Source organism: Epinephelus lanceolatus, chromosome 12, assembly GCF_041903045.1.
Source record: "Epinephelus lanceolatus isolate andai-2023 chromosome 12, ASM4190304v1, whole genome shotgun sequence".
Taxonomy (NCBI): Eukaryota; Metazoa; Chordata; class Actinopteri; order Perciformes; family Serranidae; genus Epinephelus; species Epinephelus lanceolatus.
In genome coordinates, this window is record NC_135745.1 from 461,976 (window position 1) to 483,917 (window position 21,942).

At 41.2% G+C, this 21,942-nt stretch overlaps 1 long non-coding RNA gene across 2 annotated transcripts; it reads right to left on the bottom strand.

Moving 5' to 3' along the window:
• Positions 1-1,579: 1,579 nt before the first annotated feature.
• On the bottom strand, positions 1,580-19,932 carry LOC117251614 (uncharacterized). 2 transcript variants are annotated; one of them, XR_013492387.1, is made up of 5 exons: positions 19,850-19,932; positions 18,662-18,798; positions 15,167-15,209; positions 2,556-2,608; positions 1,580-1,947 (listed from the first exon to the last, which is right to left on the bottom strand). It is a non-coding gene; the product is annotated as an uncharacterized LOC117251614 (long non-coding RNA). The 2 variants fall into 2 exon arrangements; XR_013492388.1 differs by lacking the exon at positions 2,556-2,608 and having other exon boundaries at positions 1,585-1,947; positions 19,850-19,930.
• Positions 19,933-21,942: the final 2,010 nt, after the last annotated feature.

The window sequence follows — 21,942 nt, forward strand, 5'->3', positions numbered from 1 at the left end:
ACTCGGGGGGGGGGGGGGGGGGGGGGCTGGCAGGACGTCTCCTGACGTGTCAGTTAATTTCTGGCAAAGTTAGACATCGCATGCAGGAGTGACTTTGCATATCTTTGATACAGTGCTGGAATGACATATTTCACATTTTGTATCACTTCCTCTTTCCACTAGAGGGCGTTGGAGAGCGCAGTAATTATACATCATGTTTTTGTACATCAAATATACACCACAGCATTTAACTTTCAGATAAATCAAAAGATAAGTGTTTGAGAACTACTTCCTGTCACCACTAGCTAACACTATAAGTATCAGGAAATATGGTCATATAAATGTTTTCAGGGCAGAACTAATATGAATCATCTGAAGTTTGATGGAGATCAGAACATTTACGGCAACAATATAGCAATTTCCTGTTTCATGGCGAGACATCAAAATTAAACCCTCTGCAGCACGTATTAACACTAATGATATGTCATGTTTGTGTACATCAAATACACACCACAGCACTGAAATTTCAGGTTAATCCAAAGATATGTGTCTGGTAAGAAGTACTTCCTTTCACCACTAGGTGGCGCTATGACTATCACAGAATATTGTCATATAAATGTGTTCAGGGTGGGACAAATATGAATCATGTCAAGTTTGGTGGACAACAGACCATTTACTCCAAATTTATAGCAATTTCCTGTTTCATGGCGAGACATCAAAAGTAAACCCTCTGCAGCGCGCGTAGACACTAATGATACGTCATGTTTGTGTACATCAAATATAGACCACAGCACTGAAATTTCAGGTGAATCCAAAGATAAGTGTCTGGTAAGAAGTACCAGCTAACAAATTTTGGTTCCCTAAACATTCTGGGAACATTTGTTTTAAGTTGTAGAAACGTTTTCTGAACGTTGCAACACAACATAATATACTGGTATAAACGGCAAGTTTTCCTGACGTAACCAAAAGGTTATATTGATGTTCCTGGAACGTTCTTGGAAGGTTAATTGAACGTTTAAAGAAGGTTACCAGAATGTTCTCCGTAAAACGTTCCCTGCATCTTAAAACGGCAAGTTTTCCTGACGTAACCAGAAGGTTATATAGATGTTCCCGGAACGTTCTTGGAAGGTTAATCGAGCGTTATAAGAAGGTTACCAGAATGTTCTCCGTAAAACATTCCCTGCATGTTAAAACGGCAAGTTTTCCTGACGTAACCAGAAGGTTATATTGATGTTCCCGGAACATTCTTGGAAGGTTAATTGAACGTTTAAAGAGGTTACCAGAATGTTCTCCGTAAAACATTCCCTGCATGTTAAACGGCAAGTTTTCCTGATGTAACCAGAAGGTTATTTTGATGTTCCCTGAACGTTCTTGGAAGGTTAATTGAGCGTTACAAGAAGGTTACCAAAACGTCTTACCTCAAACGTTCCTTCCAAGTTAAAACGGCAAGTTGTCCTGACATAATCAGAAGGTTCTTTTGATGTTCCCTAACCATTCTTGGAAGGTTAATTGAACGTTATAAGAAGGTTACCAAAATGTCTCCCCTCAAACGTTCCTTCTAAGTTAAAACGGCAAGTTTTCCTTGCTAATACCATTTACATCAATACCAATACATTTAAAGTGTCACCATCACATACTCACTGAAAAACCAGAGAGAAAAAAATTCTGTCAACATTGACATTTGTCCGATTTATTGGAAACTATGAGAAAAAAAAAATACAGAGAAAAAAAAAAGGAGAGCAAACAGGAACACTTTCTGCTAAGGAACATACAGGAACATACAGAAACTTACAGGAAGTAACATAGATGGAGGAACACTGCAACAGGAACATACAGAAACATACAGGAAGTAACATAGATGGAGGAACACTGCAACAGGAACACACAGAAACATACAGGAAGTAACATAGATGGAGGAACACAGGCCTAGTCCTGGCTTTCTGCAGTTTGGTCTGCTGCTTCACCCCCCTGTAAAATAGAAAAAAAGTCATGTTAGATAATCTTTTATTGCAACACACGTCACACTATCATACAAACAAACAAAAGTTTCTAAGACTTGGCTTTAAACAGCCAATGTAGGGTCTAAAATTATATTTTTGGCTCACCAGTCAAATGTCTGTGTAATGGCAATAATTCGTGGTGATCATGAAAAACACAGAGAGCTGTCCTTTATGCGTTTACTTTCTTTGAAATAAATTATCAAGCATTCAGACCCTGGAACCCCAGCTCCCGGGCGAATGAGAGACAAATTGACATACAGAGTGGAAGTACTTATGCCAGAGAAACAGATAACGCCTTTGCGTACAAAGAGAGAAACTACTTCACACCTTGTGGGCCAGATAAGGTTTAAGACATGGAGACAGACAGAAAAGGCCCAAACTGCATGCAATATGAAATAGGAATAGACTAAAGCCCTGTTCGGAAGGGATTAGTTTTACATAGGGACGAGGGGTAAAGTAATAATTACCAGAGATTTTAGTCCCGTCCGAATGTGCCATGTCAGTAATCATTACCGCACGATGTCAGTAAAGATTACCGCGACTTTTACCTTCTGTAAAAGGGTCCAGGACAATTACCTCAGGTAATACTTATCCCGTGCGAATAGATCAGCAGTAAACGTGTGTTAGGGCTGTCAAAAAAAAATCGAAGTTAGAAATATATTCAAATATATTTATTTTTTTATAAGTTTGAACCTAAATTGGATCATTCGAATATCATTAATAATTAATTAATACTATCAATAATGTTGTATATCATGGCAAATCCCATTCGGGCGGAGATGGCTCGCGCACGAGCCGGGCCAGAGAGGGACGCAGCGGGACGGAGAGGCGCCGACGGAGGAGTCCGCTGCATCAACACCACCCACTGCGCTGTCATTCAATACCAAGTCCTTCAGTAACAGAGGTTTCCCATACCGACTTTAACCTCTCCCGAATTGATCATCTTGTCGATAGCGCCGTAGGCTCACTGCGAACAACACTCGACTCTGTAGCTCCTCTTAAAATGAAGTTAACAAAGCAAAGAAAGTTCGCTCCTTGGTATAACTCTCAAACCCGTAAGTTAAAACAAATATCGCGAAAATTTGAAAGGAATTGGCGATTAACCAAACTGGAAGAATCTCGTTTAATCTGGGCAGACAGTCTCAAAACGTATAAAGGCCTATTTCCACCAGATGCGTGTTGGTTGCGTCTCCGCTCCGGCACGGCAGCGGAGCCGATAGGATTCCATTCTAGTCAATGTGTGTGTTTCCACCGGCTGCGGCTGTGCTGCGTTCCGGCTCCGTCTCAGCTCCGGCACTCCGGAGCCCTCCGGAACAGATACGCAGGACTTCTATTTTTGCCGGACGCCGGAGCACAACGCAGCAATTCAGCACAGAGCAGATCGTGCGGGGCAGGAAGTCGTGCATAGAAACAAAATAAAACATCCGGTTAATTTTCAAAATAAAAATATACAGTGTTCACGGCGGATCATATTTCCCAGCGCTACACTTTGAAAACGTCATAATGGGCGGAGACAGGCCTGAAGTCAACAGGTCAGAGGTTTTCAGACGGCATTTCACCCCGTTGACACCATGGACGAGGAGATGTTAATCATGGAGGTGCAAAATCATAAAATCATCTATGACCCGTCACATCCTTTTTATAAGGACACCCATAAAAAGGATTTGGCGTGGAATACCATCGCAGGAGTAATGGGAGTGGATGGTAAGTCACTAATTAGGTCCAATAAATGCTCATAGAAAGCAAATAATTTGTTCATGTATATTTAAGGAGACATTCTGTAGTTATGCATGCTGAAAACCCATGAAAAAACAAGCTATTGTGGGGTTGTTATCAAGAACTTTATTAGCAGGTGTGTATATATATATATATATATATATATATATATATATATATATATATATATATGTATATACTTTATTAAGTATATGGAATTAAAAAAAGAATCCCTGGCATTAGGTCATGTAATGCAGTAAGTTAAAGATGAGTTATGCTATATATGTATATATAAGTTAACCATTTATGTAAGCTTGTGTTTGACATTTGTTAAAGTGAAAAAATAGTGAAAAGTATTTGCTGTGTTACAAAAATACTGTTTAAGTTAAGTATATTGTGGGGGGATGTGCTGTAGATCTGCTGTTGGTGTCCTGACCACATGACCATGGCCACAGTAGGTGTTACTTTCACACTTGCAAATGAGGGGGCTAACAAGAAGTGGCCAAACCAATGTTTTTTTTCAAAATTTTTTACTTCTATATAAATCACTCACAATTCACAGGAATTAACATTATTAAAGTACAATACAAACTACTTCACACCAGAAAAAACTCAATACATACACTCAATACAAATTTACACTGTTTCAGTCAAGTATAATGACTTGAAGTGAAGTCATTTCACACCATTCTGTCCTGCCAGGACACACTGCCCTCGGGGGAGATGAAGAAAGTGGCCAAGATCTCTCTAACTGCACAGGCTTCTCTTGATGCCCTGTTTCCCCCCATGTTTCTCACTGGCGCAATGTGTCTCCCCAGTTCCTCTGCCTCTTCCAGCAGCTGCACATTTTCCCTTGGAGCAAGGAGAAAATTGTGCAGGATGCATGCTGCCATCACAAGTGTGTCCACATTTTTGGGGTGCAGGTTAATCCTGTGATGGAAAATCCTCCAGCGTGACGCCAAAATGCCAAAGGCATTTTCAACTACCATCCTTGCTCTAGAGAGTCTGTAGTTGAAAAGCCTCTTCTTGTGGGAGAGGTTCTGTCCTGGGTAGGGTTGCATCAGATAGGGCTTCAGAGGGAATGCTGCATCTCCCACTATGACATGTGGGACATCCCCGAGGTGGGCAGCACCAGGCAGAGAGGTTTTTGGAGGAACATGTAGAGTGTTGTTCTCCATTCCTCTCCCCAAATCTGAGCCCGCATAGACCCCACCATCAGATGTTCTTCCGAAGTCTCCCACCTGAATGCACCTGAACCGGTAGTCTGCATCCACAAGTGCCAAAAGCACAATGGAGAAGGTCTTTTTATAGTTAAAATACTGACTACTGGACAGGGGTGGTGCTTGGATCACAACATGCTTCCCATCAAGTGCTCCCAGGCAATTTGGGAAGTTCCATTTCTCCCAGAAGCGTTGTGCTACCTCCTTCCATGTCTCTGCAGTCGGCCGGGGTAAAAACTTCTCCATCATTAACTTTTCAATGGCAGCACACACCATATGAACTGAGTTCATCACTGTTGTGTGGCCAAGGCGGTAGCTGAAAGCGAGGCTGATCAGTGAGTCCCCAGAAGCCAAGTACCTGTGAAGTGAATAAACAAAAAAAGATTAGTTACATGTGTGATTATTATTTTAATCTGCCTCTCTTCCTTTTTCAGTTGATCTTTGGAAGGCAAAATGGCGGTCACTGAGGGACAGCTTTGTAAAGAACCGCAAAAAAGTGTCTGCCAGTGGTTCAGCAGGAGGCTCCCAAAGAGAGTGGAAATACATGGACATTATGTCCTTTCTTCTGCCCCACCTACAACCAAGAAGGTCTGTATGAACTTATATAGGCTAACATTATTGATGACAATATCATCTTTAAATTAAATATGCACATTTCAAATAAAGTGATAGATAATTATTGTGTTACTAATATTTGTTTATCTCTGTGTTTTTTTGTTTGTAGCTCTAAAAGCAACCTGAGTGCTGCTCTTTCAGAGGAGAACAGGTCATTAACACCACTGTCAGCATGTGGTTCTGATGAGCAGGCTCCATCAAGTGTACCAGTGCCGCAGGACAGACAGGGACCACAGTCTGTCTCTCCAGCACAGACTGTTTCTGCAGCACCATCAGCACCCACAACATCTGGGGAGACAGACAGGCCCCACAGGTCCCGGAGCCCTAGGGAGAGGGGGTCTCGTACAGACACAAGGAGGAGCCACAGACCACAGCTATCAGATGTGGAAGACCGGATTATGTCACTTTTACAGGAGCCACTTCCCAAACCGGACAGTCAGCTAGACGAATGCTATCATTTTGCACTGAGTCTGGTTCCACAACTCCACCGACTGGACCAGAATAGGAGGCAGCAGGCCAAGATTGGCATTTTAAACCTGCTGCATAACCTTGAGAGCAGCACAGCCTCATTGCCAATGCCACTTCAAAGCCCTGCTCCTACACAAACCCACCCTGCATTCCACACCCCCGCTACACCTCTGCTTAGGCCAGGTACTTTCAGGCCAATTACCCATCCCCCAGTTAATCCAATAGGGCCATTTACTAGCATGCTGGCCTCAGAGGACGACCCACAATGGGAGAGGAGCAGCACCCCCTACACAGACCTTTAAGGTTGTAATTGTTTGTAAATAGTTGTTTTGCTGTGGTTTGATATTTATATTTGTTTTTACAGATTTATATTTTTTGCAACTGTTTTTACATCCTGTTTTAAAATTTCTTGCTGTTTGACTTTTTTTTTTCCAAAATTAAAGACTTATACAAAGTTTAAACATATGATCAGTGATTCATTGTGTACATTATGCCAAGCTCACCTCAGTCCAACAGCCAGTCTCTGCTTTGGTTCTATGGCAGCTCTGTAGTCGGTGTTTTGTCTGGTGAGTTCAGGGCCAATAATTGAGAGAAGTTCATCCATTTGCTCTGCACTCATTCTAAAATATTGGTGATGGCGTTGACTGTCCAGACGCAGTTCAGCCACAAGGTGATAAAAATCTCCTTGTTGAGGCCTGCGCTGGTTCACAGGATGGACCCAGTGCCGGCTTCTTCTCCTTCTACCCCTCCTCCGCAGCCTTGCAAGCAGAAGTAAGAAAGCTATTGTCCTCCTCCTATGAACAGGCACTGAAATGCACAGAATAATTAAGTGAATTACTACATTATTACTAGGTTTAAAAAAAAAAGAAACAGAACCAAAATATTATTGTCACTCCTAAGTAAAATGTAAACTACAGCTATTTTGTTTTATATATTTTTTCCATTTCCAACAACAATAGGTAACTTAATTTACAATGCCTAGTACTTTTTTAAGTACTGTTTAGAAAAATAAACACAAAACAAACATTTAGTTTACTAGGCCTATCAGTTTGAATAGCCTATATAATTATAAAATACTGTACTTACCCATGGTTGAATCACAATCTCCAAATAAGGCAGATCAACAGGTCAGCACCGAGATGTCTTCCTACTACTCCTCTGATGAAAACAATGAAATGATCTTGGTTTTGTGGCTCTGTTTATAGAGACTACATATTGTTATATCGCGAGAATTCACGAGATCTCGTGGGTCCTCGTCACTCCCATTGTCCGGCAGAGCTGCACCGCTCCGCACAGCAAACGCAGCCGGTGGGTATTGACAGACGGCGGAGCACGCAGCGGACAACCAGCGCTGCCGTTCCGCAACGGACACGCATCCAGTGGAAATCCGGGGTAAGAGGGGCCTCCGCAATGCCAGAGCAAACTATTACTCAGCATTAATAGAAGAAAACAAGAATAACCCCAGGTTTCTTTTCAGCATTGTAGCCAGGCTGACTGAGAGTCACAGCTCTATTGAGCCTTGTATTCCTTTAGCCCTTAGCAGTAATGATTTTATGAGCTTTTTTAATGACAAAATTCTAACTATTAGAGGCAAAATTCATGACCTCCTGTCCTCAGATAGTACCTATCTGCCCTCAAACACAGCTGTAAAACCTAATACATATTTAGATTGCTTCTCCCCAATTTCTCTTCAAGAATTTTTTCTTCATCTAAATCATCAACGTGTCTCTTAGACCTCATCCCAACTAGACTACTTAAGGAGGTCTTACCTTTAGTTAACACTCATACATTAGATATGATCAATATATCCTTATTAACAGGCTATGTACCACAGTCTTTTTAGGTAGCTGTAATTAAACCTCTACTAAAAAAGCTGGTTTAAATCTTATTTATCTGATCGTTTTCAGTTTGTTGACGTTCATAATGAATCATCCGTACGTACCAAAGTTTGTTTTGGAGTTCCGCAAGGTTCTGTGCTCGGACCAATCCTATTTATTCTATATATGCTTCCTTTAGGCAACATCATTAGAAATCACTCTATAAATTTCCATTGTTCTGCGGATGATACACAGTTGTATTTATCGATGAAGCCAGAAGAAAGTAATCAATTAACTGAACTCCATAAATGCCTTAAAGACATAAAAACCTGGATGAGCACCAATTTCCTAATGTTAAATTCAGACAAAACTGAAGTTATTGTTCTTGGCCCCAAACAACTCAGAGACTCTTTATCTGATGACATAGTTTCTCTAGATGGCATTGCTCTGGCCTCTAGCACTACCGTAAGAAGCCTCGGAGTAACATTTGATCAAGATTTGTCTTTTAATTCTCATTTAAAACAAACCTCACAGATTTTTTCATCTGCGTAATATTGCGAAAATTAGGCCTATCCTGACCCGAAAAGAAGCAGAAAAATTGGTCCACGCTTTTGTTACCTCTAGGCTGGATTACTGTAACTCTCTATTATGAGGTAGCTCTAGTAAGTCCTTAAAAACTCTCCAGCTAATTCAGAATGCAGCAGCACGTGTACTAACAGGAACTAAGAAACAAGATCATATTTCTCCTGTTTTAGCTTCTCTGCACTGGCTCCCTGTAAAATCCAGAATTGAATTTAAAATCCTACTGTTAACTTATAAAGCTCTAAATGGTCAAGCTCCATCATATCTTAGTGAGCTCATAGTGCCCTATTATCCCACCAGAACACTGCGCTCTGAGAACGCAGGGTTACTCGTGGTCCCTAAAGTCTCCAAAAGTAGATCAGGAGCCAGAGCCTTCAGCTATCAGGCTCCTCTCCTGTGGAATCATCTTCCTGTTACGGTCCGGGAGGCAGACACCGTCTCCACATTTAAGACTAGACTTAAGACTTTCCTCTTTGATAAAGCTTATAGTTAGGGCTGGCTCAGGCTTGCCCTGTACCAGCCCCTAGTTAGGCTGACTTAGGCCTAGTCTGCCGGAGGACCCCCCTATAACACACCGGGCACTTTCTCTTCTTCTCTTTCTCTCTCTTTCTCTCTCTCTCTTTCTCTCTCGTATCCTATTACTGCATCTTGCTAACTCGGCCATTCTGGATGTCACTAACTCAGCTTCTTCTCCGGAGCCTTTGTGCTCCACTGTCTCTCAGATTAACTCGTATTGCAGCGGTGCCTGGATAGCGTGACGTGTGTGGTTGTGCTGCTGCCGTGGTCCTGCCAGATGCCTCCTGCTGCTGCTGCCATCATTAGTCATTAGTCATACTTCTACTGTTATTATACACATATGATTATTGTCACACATGTATACTGCCAGATATTAATATATACTTTCAACATATTGTACCACAGTAGCCAGAACTATAACTATAATATTATTAATTTCATTAATGTTGCTGTAAGCTACTGTCATTACCGTCTGTCCTGCATCTCTCTCTCTCTCTCACTCTCTCTCTCTCTCTTTCTGTCTCATTGTGTCATACGGATTACTGTTAATTTATTATGCTGATCTGTTCTGTACAACATCTATTGCACATCTGTCTGTCCTGGAAGAGGGATCCCTCCTCAGTTGTTTCTACCGTTTTTTTTCCCCCGTTAAAGGGTTTTTTTTGGGGGAGTTTTTCCTTATCCGCTGTGAGGGTCCAAAGGACAGAGGGATGTTGTATGCTGTAAAGCCCTGTGAGGCAAATTGTGATTTGTGATATTGGGCTTTATAAATAAAATTGATTGAATTGATTGATAATAGTGAAAGATTGATAGTACGGGAAAATTGACCTGACACCTAGTACATGAAAAATTATATCAACTAGGGCTGTAACGAATAACCGATTTGAATTGGAAAATCGGTTTTGATTTAAAAGATGCGAGGGCATCGGTACACAGATTAGTGAATCGGTCTCAATGTAGCTTGAACCGGCCAATGGCCCGATTGAAAAGTTATAAATCGGTTTAATGTTTCTGATACAGCTGCTGAAAGCTGCATCTCCCTCTTTGACCGTCTCCTGCTTCCTCCCGTAACCCCTAAATTCCACCAGATGCGTGTGCAGCGGAGCTGATACGTTTCAATTCTAATCAATGTTTGTGGTTCCAGCGGCTCTGTCACAGCTGCAGCAGATATGCAGAGCTTCTATTTTTACGCCGGAGCACAACGCAGCAATTCAGCACAGAGCAGGTCATGCGGGACAGGAAGTCGTGCGCAGAAACAAAATAAAACATCCGGTTAATTTTAAGCGCAGTTGACTCTCTCCCGCTCCCTCAAATAAAACTCTCACGAGACTGTTAGCGCTGTGAGTTTGTACACAGATCTCTCTTTGTTGTTTCTTTGACTTTAATTTGTGCCAACAAAACCTGAATATTGTTTATTTTTTCAGCCAGAAGGGCTTTGGAGAGCTCTTACATGTTGTTTTTACATGTTACACTAATAAACATGACAAAAGAAAAACAATGGACTGACAACATTCTCAGCCTGATGCTGGCATCTTCTCTTCTCTTCTCTTCTTAATGCAAGAGACCACAGATATGAAGATTATTTCAACCCCTTTTAACTCTATAAATCTTCTAAATGCACACACTGTTTGAGATACTATAAAATTAGCCTATTTCAGTGATGTTGCTAGGTACGCGTCCTGCGTCCCTGACGCATTAAAATCTGAAAGGACGCAGTAAACTCACTATCCATGCGTCCCGGGGACGCACCTCATTTTTCCCATGAAAAAACGATACACTGTGAACAACAACTCGTGTTTAAAATCACAGTAACTAACAAAAAAACACTTGTTGTCAGCAGACCAGACAAGCGCTGTTTCAACCCTCTGCGCATCTACCATGGCTGATAGCGTTCCGGTGCCGTGCCGGATCTCCAGCGAGCCGGCCATGCCGATACGCCGGCTCGCCAGAGATCCGGCACGCAGTCGTGCCAATACGCCGGCATGAAGCCGGAGATCTGGCACGGCGCCAGAACGCTACCAGCCATGATCTACTCAGCGCAGACGTGATCCCCTGTACACAGTATCGCGACATGCTAGTTTAGCCGCTACCAAAACAATGCGCGAAAAATGAAAAAACTTTGCACAAAGCTCCAGTCCCATGCCAGATTTACTCAACTCTAAGCACATGTTAATATTCCTCATGGGGGGGGGGGGGGGGGGGCACAATAAGCGTTTAAATTTAAAAACTTTGAAAATTCCTACCAAACCAACTGTATGTGCTACAGTTTTGCAACTTTCACCAAAATGTATCCCCAATACAACTTTTGTACACTCAAACTCAGTACAAATTATGAAGTTCATCACTCTGTTTTTTTCAGAAACTGTAAAATGTATTAAACCTATCTCCTCCCACAATATTTGCTCAATTGACACCAAACTTGCTACAGAGCATCTTCAGACTGCCCTCCACAAACAATCCACACAGATTTTTGATTTATCCAAAATTGAGCCTACAGTGCATCAAAATGTTTGACCGTAAACAGTATTGTAAACATATACTTGCAAATTCTTGCTAAAAATATTGTTCATTTAAAAAAATGACAAAATTTTGGAGTCATGGTAGATTGATGTATGGAAAATATCAGAATTTTATCTCAAAAACTGAATTTTTTACAGCATTTTGAATTTCACTCTCAAGCGAACAACTGGAGTTAATGTAAGAATGGCATTTTTAAACATCAGATTTTCTCTTATGAAGCAAAACACTTATCGTTAAAAACAAATCACCAACATTTCCATGCTGTCAAGATGCAATTTATGTATTATCAGATTTTTGTTTTGATAACAGAATTTATGACATTTTGACAATTTTTTAAATCTGCCTTGACAACTGCTGCCTGGTTGGTGACTACCTGAGTCCATTTTTCAGACCACACACTAGGAGCCACTTCCAGCCAATTAGTTCAATGAGTTACGAGCTGATTCTTGGTGTTAGAGGTTGTGAGTTCAAGCCCCAGCTACGGTAGTCAATTCAAAAATGGTATTTTTAAACATCAGTTTTTCACTTATGGGGCCAATAAATCATTGTTAAAAACAAATTACCAACATCTCCATGCTGTCTAGATGCAATTGTGTATTTTTGTCTTAACAACTGAATTTTTGACAGCCGTTTGAAATCTGCCTTTACACACTAACAGCTGCTGTCTTGCACACAGGTGACTGGCTTAGTCAATTTGTGAAGCTACATGTGACATTTCCACTTGCCAATTAGCTCAGTGAGATAGGGGCTGCTTCTTGGTGTTGAAGATTGTGAGTTCAAGCCTCTGCTCGTTCAACATTTCCATGTGAGAAATCGACCCAAACTTTTCACAAAGGTCCAGTCCCATGCCAGATGTCCTCAACTGGAAACACACAGGGTTTCTACAGGTATCAGCAAATCTAATTTAATGCTTTTTAATGCCCTTTTTAATGCCACTTTAAACAAATTTAATGCCCATGTCAAACTGCAGATGGCCCACAAGACGGTTTATTTGCACATTTCAAAAAGAACAAAACCAGCCTGAAGAATGATGTGAAAAACTAACTCTAACCTGAAAAGGCCGGAGGCGGTCACTGTAGCGGCAGGTGTGGTGGTGGTAGCAGCAGCAGCTGCAGTTGTGGTGGCGAAAGCAAAAGTTGCGTTGCTGGTCACGGCAAAGAAATTCATCACAGTTAACTGCTGCCTGCCTTTAATCACCGACTTGTGACTATCTGTCAGCATGTGTGATTTCACTGCATTGACGGGCATTGTGTTTGAAGATCTTTTTGCACATGCTGCAAAACGCCACTCGTGGTTTATTGTCGACAGGCTTTAACCAGGTTCTGAATAGTTCCTCATCCAACCACTTCTGCTGAAACTTGCACAGTGTTCAACATAACATTTTTTCCCCACTGGCCCCCTGGGCCAGTAGTTCAGAGTTTTACTGGCCCCTTGTATATTCTTACTGGCCCAAGTAAAAAAAATAGAGAGAGAGAAAAAATGTCTATAAAACTTCATTTCATTTAACTTCATTTCATTTAACTCCATTATACCTCACCGTAGCGCGTGATGGTCTATATACAGCACAGCCTCTGTCCACTTCTTAGATGACCTCACAACAGGTTTACAGAGCTTTAACTTCTGCCTGTATGAGGGAATCAGGTGGACAGTGTTGTGGTCAGAGTGGCCCAGTGCAGCGCAGGGGACGGGGTGATAGGCTTTGTTAACAGTTGTCTAACAGTGATCTAGAATATTCTTCTCTCAGGTCGGACATTTTATAAACTGTTTTTATTTGGGGAGTTCATGTCTGAGGTTACCTTTCTTAAAGTCGCCAATGACAATAACTAAGGAGTCTGGGTAAAGTTCGCTCCACACACAGTAGCTATCTGGTCGGCGAGCGTGCGCTGTGCCTCCTGCACGTTGGCCTGCAGTGGGATGTAAACACCAACCAGAATGAATGAAGCAAACTCACGGGGGTAGTAAAAAGATTTGCAGTTGATGAAAAAAGATTCCAGATCAGGAGAACAGTGCTGCTGGATCACTGTCACTTCATTACACCAGCCGCTGTTAGTGTAAAAACAGATACCTCCACCTTTAGTTTTGCCGGAGAGTTCCGTGTTACGATCCGCTCTAAAGAGTTGGAAGCCTGCCAGCTGCAGCGCAGAGTCCGGTATCGATCCACACAGCCACGTCTCCGTGAAGCACAAAACTGCAGATGTAGAAAGTCTCCGTTTTTCACCGTCAGTAGCTGAAGTTCATCCAGTTTACTGGTCAGCGAAAGCACGTTGGAGAGAAATATACCTGCATGGCAGCGGTGTCCACGTTGGCGAAGACGCACAAGCGCACCGGCACGTTTCCTCCTCCTCCGGCGTTTCACTGCACGAGCAAAGGTGAGGGCACCTTTGGCCAAAAAGCCCAATAAATCCACTGAAGGCTCCAGAAAAGTGGGATAAAAATCTGCTGGAGTTGTTCCCCTGACAAAAAACGCCTTACAGTGTCACTGGCCCGAGCGGGCCTGTGACCTGTCAATCAACTTGCCCGACATACTATTTTATTGGCCCGGGCCATCGGGCCATGGGTTGTGTCAGCTTTCCACTATTGCATTTTTCCAACATTTTGCTAATATTCCCTCCGCTCTTTCGCCACAGCATGAGCACGCTCACAGCACGTTGCATTCCAAGCATCAGGTGTTGTGACTTTGTGCACCGACCGTAAACAATAGCCAATTAAAGGGTTCCGCCTGTCAATCATCACATTATACTTCCGATCAAAATTATTACATGTTTATATAATCAAAATAAATCTTGAATAACAATGTTTTTTTTTCCATCAAGTGTATTTAATTTTTTAATGCCTCTGGACATCGAATTTAGTGCTTTCTAATGCCATCTAAGGCCTTAATTTTCGCAAAATCTATTTAATGACTTTTAATGCTTTTTAATGACCCACGGAAACCCTGAACACAAGACAATAGTGCTGATGGCGGCACTACAGCAAGCCTCTAAATTTCAAATTCATAACAAATCAACCATATGTGTCACAGCTTTGGAACTTTCACTTTCAAATTGCCTAATTTTGCCTAAAATTGCCCAGCCCCGACATTGCTGCGCAGCAGCTATAATTTATTTTGGTACTACAGACACCATTTTGTTTTCATTTGAATTTTAGTAATTTATTTTGGTGCTATTTATGTTGCTACAAAAATGCTATTTTATTTGAATTTTGTATGTCATGCCACTGTGACAGTTGTTTTGCAGTAACCTTTTCAGATTTGGAATTTTATTTGTTTAATTTCAGATAGGCTACATTTTCAACATACATGAATATATCCGTTAATTATAACCATATCATACCATACCACCATCAAAGAAGTTTAACACTACAATTTAAGAAATAGAAGAATATAAGAAATAGAAAGAAATACATTTTTTAATTGGGGACCCATTGAATTTCCCAGGGACCCAATCAACATCACTGCTATTTTATTGCTTTTGTTACTGCAATATTTCAGAATCATATTTTTTCATCAGTCTGACACATCGGTCAGCGAGGGGGACAGCCAGCAATTAAAAACATATCTACTTTTGGGCGCAAATACACATAAAATACTTGCACTGTAGAGCCCTAAGAAGTCAATAGGATGGTGTCCGCAAATAGGATGGTGTCTGCAACATTAGAAAATTCTGCAGGGGTGTGCCATGAAAAGAGAGTATTGAGTGACACTTTTTTCTGTCGAAATAGAAAATATACTCACCACAGTGACCTTTCTCTCCAACTCTCCAATAGCCTGAAAGCAACTGAAAGATTATATATTATTATATAGATATTCTTTTTGTTTGTTTTTTAAATCACTGACACATAATGAGCATGATTAAATAGCAAATATTGAGAAAGATAATATTAAATATTAAATATAAAAGGACTTACAGATCTTTGAATACAGACATTTTATTAAAGAGGACATGCAACAGCCAGTTAAACTAACACATTAAATGTAAACATTAAGGAGAAAACTGAAGTTTAGTTTCACATTTTTCATTAGTTTTTTAGCTAGGGTACGGCCATCTTGTCGGTCGACAGTCTATGACGTCACTGGTTGTGCTGGCAGACAGCAACAGACAGTGAAAGTGAAGGACAGCTACAGACAGAGACGGTAAAACATGAAACTGTGGAGGTACAGGAAGACACAGGGGAGACCACTACTGTATTATTACTTCATGTAACAACGAGTTTTACAGTGTTAAAGTCCGTGTACTGTATTGAAAATGTAACATATCGACATTTTCAATTGCCCCACTGGAATACATTGAAACAAGCTTTGGACCTGCAGTCCCTCGCTTTGTCCTGGAGCACTCATTTAGATAAAAGTAGATGGGAAAATAGGGTCCAGGGTGCTAAAAACCATACTTCCCCTTTAAGGAATGAGCCTCTCTTTGCAACAATCATATTAAATTATCTGACAACTGACACCCTTGAAAAAGGTAAGCTCTCTTTTTCAAGACACCTTAAGCACTTTGCAATGGTCATCTCATTACGAACCAAAGCAAAGGTAGGTAGTGTGCACTGCAGCCCACAACATATCAGTTTGGGGTGACTGTGGCCCAGATGGTAACGCAGGTTAGCACCTTGCATGGCCATTGTAAAGTGCTTGAATGCGTCAGCTGGTGGAAAAAGCACTATGTAAGTGCAGTCCATTTACTATTTGGCCCATAGGAGTAACATGGGGGTTAAGTGTCATGCTCAAGGACACTGACATGTGGACAACAGAGCCTGGATTCGAACCACTAACCCTTTGGTTGATAAATGACCCGCTCTATGAGTCCGTGAGACAAAGCCAGATTATTTCATGAATCTTGTTTTGTCAGATTAAGTTTTTCTCTGCTGTTATAGCCTGGGGGTACCTCTGCAAAATACAGGAGGGTATTCAGTGATTACCCCTTGAGCATTTTCAGGTATTAACCACTGTTCAGAAATTAACCCCTTCATGCCCAACTAAAAATGGTGCACAGAGAGCACACCCCTTGATGTGATTCGGATCCACACCAATAATTGGTTGAAGAATCCAAACCGTAATTCCCCTTTTAAGGGGTTCTGCGTTGGCCCATGCTACACGCCTCCACCAAGTTTGAAGAAAAAACAATATTTTTTTTGTGTAATTCCAGAGGAATTAATCCAACAAAACAATGTTTATCTCTATGTCTTTGGTGAGGGAATTTTTTTTTTTCAAACTCCCTGTAAGTGACATCCAGAAAGAGCATAAGAGTGAGGCTTGTTATTGTCTAATTCAAGGCACTTTGTCAAGGTGAACTTATTAGGTGATGGATCAGAAATGAAGATCAAGCTACTCAAAGCTGTCTTTGCTATTTTATCATTAAAAATCAAAGCGGCACATGAAGGGGTTGGGGTGATCCAGTGTTTCCCATACATTGACGAGACTATGGCGGCCCACCATAGTTTAATTTCCCTCGCCATAGTCTCCAAAAATCGGCCAGATATAAAATGCCTCTGGTAAATGAACAACACTCTGTAGTGCACCGGCTGGAGCGCCGTCAAAAATAGGCTAGGAGGGCTGCTGCGCTTCTGGTGGAGCAGCTTATATTGACTTGAATGGCCGTGATTAGCTCCAGCACCCGCGCCTCGGCCAGCTCGCGCACGCGACGGATCCAGTGGGTTGCCATAAATGGGTCTGTCCCAGAGGCATTCAACTACCAGAGGGCTTTTGAATTCTTCTTTTTGAAGATGTGTAAAATGCTCTGATTCAGGGTGCCGTACTTGCAAATCATGAGGGAGGGAAGCAGTAATTTGTGTCTGTTTGTGTGTAATTAATTTGAGTCTTACCTTTTGTTTTCTTTTCGTATTGCGTATTTTGTATTGTTTTGCGTATCTGTAACTGTGTTTGTGAGTGAGAGAGAGTTTTAAAAGAATATTTTGTCTGCACATGATTTAAAATCATAAAATAGCCCTGCAGAGGCAGATCAGTACGTTAGTCATTTTTCTTTTGATTACTAAAATGTTAAACCACTAATCCTTAGCCATATTTTAAGTGTAACCCTTCACCATAACATACCACTAGTGTTTTTATCAGTAAAAATCAGGGCTGGACTGGCATTTTTGGCCATGGCGGCCCACTATGATTGGTGATATGCCATACATACACACTACTCTGTTACCAAAATTAAAATAAATCTCAGTTGTACCCTATGTGCCTGCATCAAACACTGCCGCCCGCTCTCCGGCCGCACTCGCACAATTCTGAAATTCGCTGTAGGCTACTACAAAAGCTTAAAATGAACGTTCAACTCATTGTTTTTTATTGAAAATATGTCACTGTCTTAATTTATTATGTATAATTTCTCTAGCAGCAAACACATTTAAAGGAGACGCTTGTCCAGTCTTTTGTACGTGCGCTGTCTGGTGCTGAAATCCCCACTGCAGCCGCCACTCCTGCTGACAGCAGACCGGGGGAGAAAAAAAAAGACATTTCTTTGCTCTGTGCTTTCAGAAAATAACCAGGGTTAGAGGAAGAAAGACCAACGTTCTGTACAGCAGTCCCACTGTGTTTGCCAGGGCATACCAGGCTGTGTGATTATGCACAAAGATTGGTTTAAGGCATTGGAGCAATTTCATACAATTTCGGACATTTAACGTGATAAACTAATTTCAGTTCAACATGGTCATTTGCTTAGAGGATTCAGCTGAAGCATAATGAGTATTATATGTCATTAAGATGAAGTATTTGCTTGTTTTGTGGTTGATTATGCACATGATCCGTTTGACTCCATCATGTGTCCCTGCAAACACGGGCAAAAGGGTCAATGCGCAGCCTCCGTTTACTTTGCGTCCATCTCGTTCATTCAAACTTTGTAAACACGGCTGGCATATTCTGCCATCATAACTTGGCTCTCAGAATTCACCAGATTGATGCTTTTAAATCAAATACAAAATACAAAAACAAAGCACGCCCCCGGACCCCCCTAGAAGGTTCGGACCCCCCGCCATAGTCTCCAAAAATCCTGTGGGAAACACTGGGTGATCATTCTTATAGCAAACATGATTCCTAACTAAAAATAAAAAATATTGCTTAATTTTTATATTTTTAAACCTTTAAGTGCCGTATTTGTTTTGATGCCAAAATTCACATCGTAATCATGAACACAGCAAACACTATAAAAAAATTAAAATTAAAGAGTGTAGAAAAAGCACTGAGCACTGTGTCTGTCATTTATATCTTGCATATTTTGTGACTTACCGGTTTTGCTCTCCTCCATGTGCTCTAATGGCACGGTTGCATCCCCTGTCCCTGGCACCAATCAGCCATTTTGGCACTGCTTTTTCCGCATCTTTCCTTGTTATGTCTTTGGTGAGGTAATTTTTTTTTCAAACTCTCTGTAAGTGACATCCAGAAAGAGCATAAGAGTGAGGCTCGTTATTGTCTAATTCAAGGCACTTTGTCAAGGTGAACTTATCAGGTGATGGATCAGAAATGAAGATCAAGCTACTCAAGTGGTCTTTGCTATTTTATCATTAAAAGTCATAGCGGCACAAGATTATATTTAGGAGCGAGTGTTAAGTGTTCCCAATGCAGTTGCTTTATGACACTGATGATCAATGAACAGTGTGCTCAAAACAACACTGATGTTGTGTTGAGAATAAATAAATAGCATTAGAAATGTTCCGTGCACATATTCACTTCTCAGTAATTAATTAAATGATCTAAGCCACAATGGTGTCAGTTTGTTATTAACTTGGATTTTTAGATATAGACAGAAGACGGGGGAAACAATATAGGAAATGAAATGATGATGTTTATGGAATGTTTATTTGGAGATGGGTAAGTTTATGATGTTATTTACGCTTCAGACTCCGCCATGTTGGACAGCCAGCGCAGTTGTTTCGCCGTTGCCATGACAACGCGCATCCATGAACCAGTCACCTGTTAACCCGAAACACCGGCCGGTCACGGCTTTTCACATGTCCGAAAACGTCGCAGCAGATTTACAAACAGGCTTTATTTGGATAAGCTAACCGCATATGGGGAATCTACATGGTTGCTCGCCTGAAAAAATGTTAAATCTTAATAATGTGACTCAACAGTCCCACTGTGAAAATTGCAGCTGCTTGTGAGTCTGCTAGTCTCCACTCTGTTCTCCTACAGAAAAATGCTGTTTTTTCATTCTCGGTTTTCCGTTTTGGTTTCAAGACGGAAAAACGGACCCATTTGCTTATTTTTCTGATTTTGTTTTGAAACGGAATAATGAAAGATCGAACCATACACGGATTAAACATACAGAGTTGCTCACTAACTGTCACGAAGTTAACGTTCGGCGTTATGACGGCATATCTACGTTGCTAACGCATGCATGGCATTGTGTATAGTAGTACAATAGTATGTGTTGTTCTATGTCTGTGTACATATAGCATAAGAAATCATACTCACTGTGCCATAAAATGCATTACGAATCGTCATGACGTTAGCCAACATGCGAGCCTCCTAGCGGAAACGGAAACACCGTTCGCGGGTAAACAAGAGTTTAGCCAATCACAGACCCCACTGGTACTTCTTCGTGACTACGTGAAAATCAATTGTTGTCAAACCTATATTTGGAGGAAAAAAAACCTCTAGGTACGAGCGTCGATCGTCTGACAGTTGTTCTAACATAATTAGTGAGTCTACATTGGCAAGTTAGGACATTACATGTTAAACTCATTTGAGTCATATCATGCTAGCTAACGGATGTTTAGCCACCTAGCCAAGAATGTCGCTAAAGGGAAAAAAGTAGTTGAACAAACTTTTAGGTTTACACAGTGCTTTTTTCAGTTCTATAGTGTTGTTTGTTAGTCAGGACTTACCTTCGACACTGTTTGGCCCAACTCAAAACTCCTCTTCAACGGTTGAAATATTTTAGGTGCTGATCCTGAGCGGCAACTCCAGAATGAATGAGTCATCGTCGGTTATCGCAAGATTACTTTCTCTCATTTCCATGACAACCCCCGCCACACACACGCGCACACACTGTTTATAAAAAAATGCACTGGCTATTTTGAAGAGCAGATAGGCTATCTACGGCTGTGGTTGAGTTTATTCAGGTTTTTATTTTTTATTTTTTTTACCTCACATTATAGTGGCTTAAATACCAAAACATTTTGATGACACCTTAAGTGTCAATAATACAGCAGTATATAACAATATTATTTTACCTAAAACAATTAAATTTACATGTCATTTCACAATAGGCTATGGCCCAGTTGGGACCCATCTAGTTCCCATATGTGCTGTCCAACTGGGATGCCCATCTCTTGCCCATGTATATTCTTCTGGGATGCCCACATGGGGCCCAATACCAACCCACTTAAAAGCCCACTCTGAGCCCATGCCCAGTTAAAGCCCATGTAACCCAAGTAAATCCCATGTGGGCCCCACTTGGACGTGTTGGCTGGGATGTATTTAATGAAATCACTGAACTCTGCAATCTACAAACATACTATATATCCTACACAAGGACCCACTAGAAATCACACAGATGTGATTGCCAAAGAAGGCTATAACATCTGTGTTCCTCCATCACATTAGGAACCATTAGAGACCACTACACCCTGTAGTGACCACTGTATAGTGACCATTAGACTGGTATAGAAACACCTGTAGTCTCCTGATAATAGAATCTCATTAGAAAAACACACCGAACCATTAGGAAAACATAAGTAGCCATTAGAAACCATTACAAAACCAGTAGGAACCATTAGAAACCAATAGAATATGCCTAATGGTTTCTCTGACTTTTTTCAGCAGGGTGGGCTGACTGTTCTTTTGGGCTCCTAATAAGTGACCATGGACGGCCCAACCCGACGGACAGGCCGGGCTGGGCCTCGGGCCTCTTCTTTTTTATTTTTTAGCCAGGTTTGGACCGAGAATTAATGCTTGTCACTTGCATTAATTAGTCACTCCTCTCACTCATAGACGGTAGAAAAATGTGAATGTAACCACGCCGTACCGGGCCGGCCCGCTGACCCACCAGCCCACCGGGAAAACTCCCGGTACTCCCGGTGGCCAGTCCGCCCCTGGACACCGCTCCTCATTCTCAAACATAAATCACAAATACAAAACAATCTGTTACACTAGCTTTAGCTTCACGTGTCCTGACAGAAGCCGACACAAGGAGACAGTGAAGTAATTCCCCGTGGCTTAGGCTAGCTTACACAGCTTAGCTAGCTTACACATGAACAATACTAGTTACCCAAATTTCAACCAAACAGGAACATCAAGGGGAACTACAACAATTATTATTATTATTATTATTATTATTGTTATAACTTGAATTGAACATCAAGGGGAACAGTATAGAAATTAATAATATATTAATAACTACAACAATTATTATTATCATTAGTATTATTATTATTATTATAACTTGAATTGAACATCAAGGGGACCAATATAGAAATTAATAATATAATAATAACAACAACAACAATTATTATTATTAGGGGGCGAAGTAGCCGGTTGATAGTGGAAAACAGCATTCTGGGTTG